Source organism: Arachis stenosperma, chromosome 4, assembly GCF_014773155.1.
Source record: "Arachis stenosperma cultivar V10309 chromosome 4, arast.V10309.gnm1.PFL2, whole genome shotgun sequence".
Classification (NCBI taxonomy): Eukaryota; Viridiplantae; Streptophyta; class Magnoliopsida; order Fabales; family Fabaceae; genus Arachis; species Arachis stenosperma.
Genome location: NC_080380.1, coordinates 137953243 through 137960448, shown reverse-complemented (window position 1 = coordinate 137960448; position 7206 = coordinate 137953243). Strand labels below are relative to the sequence as shown.

At 38.9% G+C, this 7206-nt stretch overlaps 1 non-coding gene across 1 annotated transcript; it reads right to left on the bottom strand.

Annotated features, from left to right (window-relative positions):
* Positions 1 to 859: 859 nt before the first annotated feature.
* LOC130978011 (small nucleolar RNA R71) lies at positions 860 to 963 on the bottom strand. Its single transcript, XR_009085675.1, has one exon. It is a non-coding gene; the product is annotated as a small nucleolar RNA R71 (small nucleolar RNA).
* Between the last annotated feature and the right edge of the window lie 6243 nt (positions 964 to 7206).

Below are 7206 nucleotides of genomic sequence, written 5' to 3'. Positions count from 1 at the left end.
AAAAATACTTCTCTCTTTTTCAAAAATTCTTTTTAATTATTTTAAATTTTAATCTTAATCTTATCTTATCTTTAATTTTCGAAAATACTAACCTCTTTTTCAAAATTATTTTCGAAATTCTCCTTCTCTTTTCTTATTCTATTTAATTATTTATTTACTAACACTTCTCTTCATCTCTTATCACCTCCCCTATCCTTACTCTTTATACAGACTATTCATTCTTCTTCACTCTTTCTCCCCTTTCTTCTTCTACTAACATAAAGGAATCTCTATACTGTGACATAGAGGATTCCTCTTCTTTTCTTGTTTTCTTCTCTTTCATATGAGCAGGAACAAGGACAAGAGCACTCTTGTTGAAGCTGATCTTGAACCTGAAAGGACTTTGAAGAGGAAACTAAGAGAAGCTAAATTACAACAATCCAGAAGTAACCTCTCAGAAATTTTCGAACAAGAGAAGGAGATGGCAGCCGAACCCAACAACAATAATGCAAGGAGAATGCTTGGTGATTTTACTAAGCCCACGTCCAAATTTGATGGAAGAAGCATCTCCATTCCTGCCATTGGAGCCAATAATTTTGAGCTTAAACCTCAATTAGTTACTTTAATGCAACAGAACTGCAAGTTTTATGGACTTCCATCTGAAGATCCTTACCAGTTTTTAACTGAGTTCTTGCAGATTTGTGAGACTATTAAGACGAATGGAGTAGATCCTGAAGTCTACAGGCTCATGCTTTTCCCTTTTGCTGTAAGAGACAGAGCTAGAATATGGTTGGACTCACAACCTAAAGATAGCCTGGACTCCTGGGATAAGCTGGTCACGGCCTTTTCGGATAAATTCTTTCCTCCTCAAAAGCTGAGCAAGCTTAGAGTGGATGTTCAGACCTTTAAGCAAAAAGATGGTGAATCCCTCCATGAAGCTTGGGAAAGATACAAGAAGTTGACCAAAAGGTGTCCATCTGACATGTTTTCAGAATGGACCATATTAGATATATTCTATTATGGTCTATCTGAGTTTTTGAAAATGTCATTGGACCATTCTGCAGGTGGATCTATTCACCTAAAGAAAACGCCTGCAGAAGCTCAAGAACTAATTGACATGGTTACAAATAACCAATTCATGTACACTTCTGAGAGGAATTCCGTGAATAATGGGATACCTTAGAAGAAAGGAGTTCTTGAGATTGATGCTCTGAATGCCATATTGGCTCAGAACAAAGTGTTGACTCAGTAAGTTAACATGATCTCTCAAAGTCTGAATGGATGGCAAAATGCATCCAACAGTACTAAAGAGGCAATTTCTGAAGAAGCTTATGATTCTGAGAAACCCTGCAATGGCAGAGGTTAATTATATGGGTGAACCTTATGGAAACACCTATAATTCATCATGGAGAAATCATCCAAATTTCTCATGGAAGGATCAACAAAAGTCTCAACAAGGCTTTAACAATGGTGGACGCAATAGGCTGAGCAATAGCAAGCCTTTTCCATCATCTTCTCAGCAACAGACAGAGAATTCTAAACAAAACACTTCTAATTTAGCCAATCTAGTCTCTGATCTGTCAAAAGTCACTTTCAGTTTCATGAGTGAAACAAGATCCTCCATCAGAAATCTGGAGGCACAAGTGGGCCAGCTGAGTAAGAAAGTCATTGAAACTCCTCCCAGTATTCTCCCAAGCAATACAGAAGAGAATCCAAAAGGAGAGTGCAAGGCCATTGATGTGATCAATATGGCCGAATGCACAAGGGAGGAGAAGGACGAAAATCCTAGTGAGGAAGACCTCCTGGGACGTCTCTCAAGCAAGAAGGAGTTTCCTATTAAGGATCCAAAGGAATCTGAGGCTCATATAGAGACCATAGAGATTCCATTAAATCTCCTTCTGCCATTCATGAGCTCTGAAGACTATTTTTCCTCAGAAGAGGATGAAGATGTGACTGGAGAGCAAGTTGCTCAATATCTAGGAGCTATCATGAAGCTGAATGCCAAGTTGTTTGGTAATGAGACTTGGGAAGGTGAATCTCCCTTGCTCATTAGTGAACTAGATACCTGGATTCAGCAAATTTTACCTCAAAAGAGACAAGATCCTGGCAAGTTCTTAATACCTTGTACCATAGGCACCATGACCTTTGCAAAAGCTCTATGTGATCTGGGGTCAGGGATAAATCTTATGCCACTCTCTGTAATGGAGAAGCTGGGGATCATTGAGGTACAACCTGCCTTGTTTTCATTACAATTGGCAGACAAGTCATTGAGACAAGCTTATGGAATAGTAGAGGACATGTTAGTAAAGGTTGAAGGCCTTTACATCCCTGCTGATTTCATAATCTTAGACACTAGGAAGGAAGAGGATGAATGCATCATCCTTGGAAGACCATTCCTAGCTACAGCAGGAGCTGTGATAGACGTCAACAGAGGTGAATTAGTCCTTCAATTGAATGGGGACTACCTTGTGTTTAAGGCACATGGCCATCCCTCTGTGACAAAAGAGAGTAAGCATGAAGAGCTTCTCTCAGTTCAGAGTCAAGAAGAGCCCCCACAGTCAAACTCTAAGTTTGGTGTTGGGAGGCCACAACCAAACTCTAAGTTTGGTGTTAAGACCCCATATCCAAACTCTAAGTTTGGTGTTGGGAATCCCCAACATTGACCTGATCATCTGTGTGGCTCCATGAGAGCCCACTGTCAAACTATTGACATTAAAGAAGCGCTTGTTGGGAGGCAACCCAATTTTTATTTATCTAATTTTAATTTTATTTTATTGTTCTTCTATGTTTTATTAGGTACATGATCATGTGGAGTCACGAAAAAAATATTAAAAATAAAAACAGAATCAAAAACAGAAGAAAAAAATTTTGCACCTTGGAGGGAGGACAGACTGGCGTTCAACGCCAGTAAGGAGCATCTGGCTGGCGTTCAACGCCAGAACAGAGCATGAATCTGGCGCTGAACGCCAGAAACAAGCAACATCCTGGCGTTTGAACGCCAGGAATGTGCCCTGAGGAAAGCTGGCGCTGAACGCCAGTAACAAGCATGGAACTGGCGTTCAACGCCAGAAACATGCTACACATGGGCGTTGAACGCCCAGAGTGTGCATCATCTCGGCGTTTAAACGCCAGAATGGTGTGCAAAGGCATTTTACATGCCTAATTGGTGCAGGGATGTAAATCCTTGACACCTCAGGATCTGTGGACCCCACAGGATCATCTCAGGATCTGTGAACCCCACAAGATCCCCACCTACCTCACCCTCTCTCTCTCCATTCATGGTCATCCCTTCTGTTTTTCATTCACCACCTACATCTATCCACTCTTCCCCATAAACCCCACCCACCTTCACAATTCAAAAACACTTTCCCACCCAATCCCACCCATATAGCCGAATACACACATCCCTCCATCTCCCTCCATATCTTCTTCTTATTCTTCATCTTTTCTTTCTTCTCTTTGCTCGAGGGCGAGCAATTTTCTAAGTTTGGTGTGGTAAAAGCATAAGCTTTTTGTTTTCCCATAACCATTAATGGCACTTAAGGCCAGAGAAACCTAAAAAAAAAGGGTTTATAGCTCAGTGGTAGAACATTTGACTGCAAATCAAGAGATCCCTGAGATACCTCAGGGGATAAATTGTCCTCCACACAACTATTGGGAGCAACTAAGAATAGGAACAACAAAATTACTAGGGATCATGCAACAGAAGTAAGGAAGAGACATAGAAGAGCTCAAAGAGCACCATTGGTCTTTTAAGAAGGCGCCACCCTCACTAAGGTGGACTCATTCCTTAACTTCCTTGTTCTTAATTCTCTGTTTTCGATTTTTAGGCTATATGTTTATCTATGTTTTGTGTCTCTACTTCATGATCATTAGTATTTAGTAACTATGTATTAACGTTATGAATAATTCCATGAATCCTTCACCTCTCTTAAATAAAAAAATGTTTTTAATTCAAAAGAACAAGAAGTACATAAATTTTGAAAATTGTCCTTTTATTTAATTTAATTATATTGATGTGGTGACAATACTTTTTGTTTTCAGAATGAATGCTTAAACAGTGCATATTTTTGATCTTGTTGTTTATGAATGTTAAAATTGTTGGCTCTTGAAAGAATGATGAACAAAGAGAAATGTTATTGATGATATAAAAAATCATAAAATTGATTCTTGAAGCAAGAAAAAGTAGTGAAAAAGCAAAGGCTTGCGAAAAAAATGGCGAAAAAAATAGAAAGAAAAAGAAAAAGCAAGCAGAAAAATCCAATAGCCCTTAAAACCAAAAGGCAAGGGTAAAAAGGATCCAAGGCTTTGAGCATCAATGGATAGGAGGGCCCAAGGAAATAAAATCCAGGCCTAAGCGGCTAAACCAAGCTGTCCCTAACCATGTGCTTGTGTCATGAAGGTCCAAGTAAAAAGCTTGAGACTGAGTGGTTAAAGTCGTGATCCAAAGCAAAAAGAGTGTGCTTAAGAGCTCTGGACACCTCTAACTGGGGACTCTAGCAAAGCTGAGTCACAATCTGAAAAGGTTCACCCAGTCATGTGTCTGTGGCATTTATGTATCCGGTGGTAATACTGGAAAACAAAATGCTTAGGGCCACGGCCAAGACTCATAAAAGTAGCTGTGTTCAAGAATCAACATACTTAACTAGGAAAGTCAATAACACTATCCGAAATTCTAAGTTCCTAGAGAAGCCAATCATTCTGAACTTCAAAGGAAAAAGTGAGATGCCAAAACTATTCAGAAGCAAAAAGCTACAAGTCCCGCTCATCTAATTAGAATTAATATTCATTGATATTTTGGAATTTATAGTATATTCTCTTCTTTTTATCCTAATTGATTTTCAGTTGCTTGGGGACAAGCAACAATTTAAGTTTGGTGTTATGATGAGCGGATAATTTATACGCTTTTTGGCATTATTTTTAGGTAGTTTTTAGTAAGTTCAAGCTACTTTTAGGGATGTTTTCATTAGTTTTTATGTTAAATTCACATTTCTGGACTTTACTATGAGTTTGTATGTTTTTCTGTAATTTCAGGTAATTTCTGGCTGAAATTGAGGGACTTGAGCAAAACTCTGAAAAGGAGGCTAACAGAGGACTGCTGATGCTGTTGGAATCTGACCTCCCTGCACTCGAAATTAATTTTCTGGAGCTACAGAACTCCAAATGGCGCGCTCTCAACGGCGTTGAAAAGTAGACATCCAGATCTTTCCAGCAATATATAATAGTTCATACTTTATTCGGGAATTGATGGCATAAATTGGCGTTCAACGCCAATTACATGTTGCTGTCTGGAGTTAAACGCCAGAAACACGTCACGACCCGGAGTTGAACGCCCGAAACACGTTACAACTTGGCGTTCAACTCCAATAAACACCTCAGCTCGTGGATAGATCAAGCTCAGCCAAACATACACCAAGTGGGCCCCGGAAGTGGATTTATGCATCAATTACTTACTCATGTAAACCCTAGTAGCTAGTTTAGTATAAATAAGACTTTTTACTAGTGTATTAGTCGTCTTTTGACCACGTTACATCTTTGGTCTCAGTTTTGTTTTATTCTTCATCTTAAGAGGCTATTGATCACGTTTTAGGGGGGCTGGCCATTCGGCCATGCCTGAACCTTTCACTTATGTATTTTCAACGGTGGAGTTTCTGCACACCATAGATTAAGGGTGTGTGGAGCTCTGCTGTACCTCAAGTTTCAATACAATTACCATTACTTTCTATTCAATTCTCTTTTATTCTTATTCCAAGATATACGTTGCACTTCAACTTGATGAATGTGATGATCCGTGACACTCATCATCATTCTCACCTATGAACGCGCGTGACTGACAACCACTTCCGTTCTACTCTAGGCCGGGCGCATATCTCTTAGATTCCCCAACATAATCTTCGTGGTATAAGCTAGATAGATGGCGGCATTCATGGGAATCTGGAAAGTCTAACCTTGTGTGTGGTATTCCGAGTAGGATTCCGGAATTGAATGACTGTGACGGGCTTCAAACTCCTGAAGGCTGGGCGTTAGTGACAGACGCAAAAGAATCAAGGGATTCTATTCCAACCTGATTTAGAACCGACAGATGATTAGCCGTGCTGTGACAGAGCATTTGGACCATTTTCACTGAGAGGATGGGATGTAGCCATCGACAAGGGTGATGCCTCCATACGATTAGCCATGCAGTGACAGCGCATAGGACCATTTTCTAGAGAGGATGAAAAGTAGCCATTGACGATGGTGATGCCCTACATACAGCTTGCCATGGAAAGGAGTAAGAAGGATTGGATGAATGTAATAAGAAAGTAGAGATTCAAGAGGAGCACAGCATCTCAATACGCCTATCTGAAATTCCCACTATTGATTTACATAAGTATTTCTATCCTATTTTATTTTCTGTTTATTATTAAGTTTTGAAATCATCATAAACCAACTTAATCCGCCTAACTGAGATTTACAAGGTGACCATAGCTTGCTTCATACCAATAATCTCCGTGGGATCGACCCTTACTCACGTAAGGTATTACTTGGACGACCCAGTGCACTTGCTGGTTAGTTGTGTGAAGTTGTGAACCATGGTATTGGCACCAGGTTTTTGGCGCCATTTCCAGGGAAAGAAAGAGCAATGAATTTTACAAAATACATAAACATATGAATCACAATTTCGTCCACCAAGTTTTTGCCGCCGTTGCCGGGGATTGTTTGAGTTTGGACAACTGACGGTTCATCTTGTTGCTCAGATTAGGTAATTTTTTTTTCAAAAATCTTTTTCAAAATTTTTCTTTTCTTTTTCGTTTTTCCAAACTTTATTTTCGAAAAAAATTAATAAAAATACAAAAAAATTTAGAAAATCATAAAAAATAAAAAATATTTTGAGTTTCTGTTGAGTCTTGAGTCAATTTTAAGTTTGGTGTCAATTGCATGCTTTAAAAATTTTCTGCATTTTTCGAAAATTTCATGCATTCATAGTGTTCTTCATGATCTCAAGTTGTTCTTGGTAAGTCTTCTTGTTGATCTTGATGTTTTTTGTTTGTGTTGTTTGTTGTTTTTCATGTGCATTTTTCGTGTTAGAGTCCATGCATAAGATTTTAAGTTTGGTGTCTTGCATGTTCTTTGCATCAAAAATTTTTAAAATTATGTTCTTGATGTTCATCATGATCTCAAAGTGTTCTTGGTGTTTCTTGACATTCATAGCGTTCTTGCATGCATAATGTGTTGATCCAAAATTTT